Genomic DNA, 4,180 nt, shown 5'->3' with positions numbered 1-4,180 from the left:
CGTCAAGTTTAACCCGAGTATTCTGCGTGTGCAAAACTGGCTTGCACCCGTTGTATGTGAACGTAGAGTTTATCACACCCGATCATCACGTGGTGTCTCGGCACGACGAACTTTCGCAAAGGTGCATACTCAGGGAGAACACTTATACCTTGAAATTTAGTGAGAGATCATCTTATAATGCTACCGTCGATCTAAGCAAAATAAGATGCATAAAAGATAAACATCACATGCAATCAATATAAGTGATATGATATGGCCATCATCATCTTGTGCCTTTGATCTCCATCTCCAAAGCACCGTCATGATCACCATCGTCACCGGCGCGACACCTTGATCTCCATCGTAGCATCATTGTCGTCTCGCCAACTATTGCTTCTACGACTATCGCTACCGCTTAGTGATAAAGTAAAGCAATTACATGGCGATTGCATTTCATACAATAAAGCGACAACCATATGGCTCCTGCCAGTTGCCGATAACTCTGTTACAAAACATGATCATCTCATACAATAAAATTTAGCATCATGTCTTGACCATATCACATCACAACATGCCCTGCAAAAACAAGTTAGACGTCCTCTACTTTGTTGTTGCAAGTTTTACGTGGCTGCTACAGGCTGAGCAAGAACCGTTCTTACCTACGCATCAAAACCACAACGATATTTCGTCAAGTATGTGTTGTTTTAACCTTCACAAGGACCGGGCGTAGCCACACTCGACTCAACTAAAGTTGGAGAAACTGACACCCGCCAGCCACCTGGGTGCGAAGCACGTCGGTAGAACCAGTCTCGCGTAAGCGTACGCGTAATGTCGGTCCGGGCCGCTTCATCCAACAATACCGCCGAATCAAAGTATGACATGCTGGCAAGCAGTATGACTTGTATCGCCCATAACTCACTTGTGTTCTACTTGTGCATATAACATCTACGCATAAAGCTGGCTCTGATACCACTGTTGGGGAACGTAGTAATTTCAAAAAAATTCCTACGCACACGCAAGATCATGGTGATGCATAGCAACGAGAGGGGAGAGTGTCGTCCACGTACCCTCGTAGACCGTAAGCGGAAGCGTTATGACAACGCGGTTGATGTAGTCGTACGTCTTCACGATCAACCGATCCTAGTACCGAATGTACGGCACCTCCGCGATTTGCACACGTTCAGCTCGGTGACGTCCCACGAACTCACGATCCAATAGAGCTTTGAAGAGAGTTCCATCAGCCCAATGGCGTGATGATGGTGATGATGAAGCTATCGACGCAGGGCTTTGCCTAAGCACCGCTACGATGTGACCGAGGTGGATTATGGTGGAGGGGGGCACCGCACACGGCTAAAAGATCAATGATCAACTTGTGTGTCTATGGGGTGCCCCCCTCCCCCGTATATAAAGGAGTGGGGGAGGGGGAGGGCCAGCCCTCCTAGGCGCGCCCCAAGGGGAGTCCTACTCCCACCGGGAGTAGGATTCCACCCCTTCCAAGAGTAGGAGTAGGAGGGAAGGAAGGAGGAGAGAGGGGGAAGGAAAAAGGGGGGCGTCGCCCCCCCTTTCTTGTCCAATTCGGACTAGAGGGGGAGGGGGCACGCGGCCTGCCCTGGCCGCCCCTCCTCTTCTCCACCAAGGCCCATGAGGCCCATTACACTCCCCGGGGGGTTCCGGTAACCCCCCGATACTCCGATTATTTGTCTGAACTTACCCGGAACCCTTCCGAAGTCCAAACATAGTCATCCAATATATCGATCTTTATGCCTCGACCATTTCGAGACTCCTCGTCATGTCCGTGATCATATCCGGACTCCGAACTACCTTCGGTTCATCAAAACACATAAACTCATATTACCGATCGTCACCGAACGTTAAGTGTGCGGACCCTACAGGTTCGAGAACTATGTAGACATGACCGAGACACGTCTCCGGTCAATAAACAATAGCGGAACCTGGATGCTCATATTGGCTCCCACATATTCTACGATGATCTTTACCGGTCAAACCGCATAACAACATACATTGTTCCCTTTGTCATCGGTATGTTACTTGCCCGAGATTCGATCGTCGGTATCTCAATACCTAGTTCAATCTCGTTACCGACAAGTCTCTTTACTCGTTCCGTAATACATCATCCGACAACTAACTCATTAATTGCATTGCTTGCAAGGCTTATAGTGGTGTGCATTACCGAGAGGGCCCAAAGATACCTCTTCGACAATCGGAGTGACAAATCCTAATCTTGATCTATGCCAACTCAACAAGTACCATCGGAGACACCTGTAGAGCACCTTTATAATCACCCAGTTACGTTGTGACGTTTGGTAGCACACAAAATGTTCCTCCGGTATTCGGGAGTTGCATAATCTCATAGTCATAGGAATGTATAAGTCATGAAGAAAGCAATAGCAATATACTAAACGATCAAATGCTAAGCTAACGGAATGGTTTAAGTCAATCACATCATTCACTAATGATGTGACCCCGTTAATCAAATGACAACTCATGTCTATGGTTAGGAAACATAACCATCTTTGATTCAACGAGCTAGTCAAGTAGAGGCATACTAGTGACACTTTATTTGTCTATGTATTCACACATGTATTATTTCTCCGGTTAATACAATTATAGCATGAATAATAAACATTTATCATGATATAAGGAAATATAAATAACAACTTTATTATTGCCTCTAGGGCATATTTCCTTTAGATCTCACCAACCCGGGCGCCTCCATCCGTCCGTCGGAATGAGACCGTCATCTGTGAGCTCTTGCCGCCGCTTCATCGTGATGCGCGAGGGGAACCAATCCGCTGTGACGCGGCCCACCGCTGGGCCCGAGCTCGACGACCCGACCTTTCTTGCTTTCTTCACCTTCTCTAGCTTCATGGTGGAGTCCTTCGCCATGGCCTCGAGTGCTTTGGCACACGGGGTGAATAAGCGGGTGGCGAAGAGAAGTGGAGGAGTCGAGGGAGAAATGGGATATGAGGGAATTACCCTAACCCCCAAATCTTTTATATCACGGGTAAAAATCGGCCGCTGATTTTCTGCCGCTGATCTCAAGATCCACGGTGCCTGTGACGGCCATACATGCAGGAACAGTGCAACACGTGGCGGATTTTCGGGGCGAGGATCGAGGAGTCACGCCACCACTTTCCCCACTAGCTGCGGCGTAACCGCTTCCACGCGTGCACGCCTGATTTCAAATCCCGGAATTTCCGTAACAAATCAACCCAATTTATTGCCCACCGCTCCTTTCCTAAAGGACGCTTGTCAGTCTGGCTGACAACCCTTAGCGGAAATCCGTGCACTCGGACACGTAAACACTCGACTGGAGTCACCTTCAGGATTGCTATGGGATGATCTTGACGCCCTTCCACATGTTAACTTGGCCCTTTCACTAGGCTCCAAGACGCATGCCTCATAAACTTGGACTCGGAGATGGCCTACGCTGGCGTTCACCTGGGATAAGGAGTGTCATCTCCCCAGAGAGTCAGACCACGCGCTGGCATCGTCACTCGGGTTTTATGACATGTCCACACTCGGGCCTTAAGTCTATCTCTCCCGAGAGACATATGAATGCCACTAGGTTTTGCTCGGCGATCAACAAACGTTCGATCACTCGGAATACCTTTTAGTCCAGAATCCATTGCGTTTTCATCCAACACACAACGGGTTACTATTCAGAAACATATTCCGAGTGCCCGTGAAGCACTCGGACCGGGAAGCTCAATCCATTTGTCCTACGAAACCTCAACCGATTCGGGGGCTAATGATGAGGTCAGCTAATACATGTAGGGTCAAAGACCTAACAGCTAAGGCCCACCTAGGGCCCCACAGCATCATGGATAGGTCTCCGGACCATAGACGCGTTCGGATGCGTATGACAAGAAGTCCACTCGAACGCACTAACGGCACTCGGGCATCTTCCCTCCAATCGGCCCAGCCATCACCACTTGGACAAGGAAGGTGAAGGGATGAGGTGGGAGCTGCAACAGTCGAGTAGTCTTAAGTCAGACTTTAAGTATAGTCATGGCTACCGTTACCTGTAACTGCCGTAGTTGTGGATATTAACACTAGTAACCGCGGTAGTTATCTCTATTAAACCACCCTTGTAACGTGGGAGTAAAGAGGCCGCGACGCACTCTATATAAGCTGCCCTCTTCCTCCTTGACAAGGGTTAAGCACTCTTTGTAATCAT

Source organism: Triticum aestivum, chromosome 5D, assembly GCF_018294505.1.
Source record: "Triticum aestivum cultivar Chinese Spring chromosome 5D, IWGSC CS RefSeq v2.1, whole genome shotgun sequence".
NCBI lineage: Eukaryota > Viridiplantae > Streptophyta > Magnoliopsida > Poales > Poaceae > Triticum > Triticum aestivum.
The sequence above is the reverse complement of the archived record's forward strand: the minus strand, read 5'-3'. Positions refer to the sequence as shown.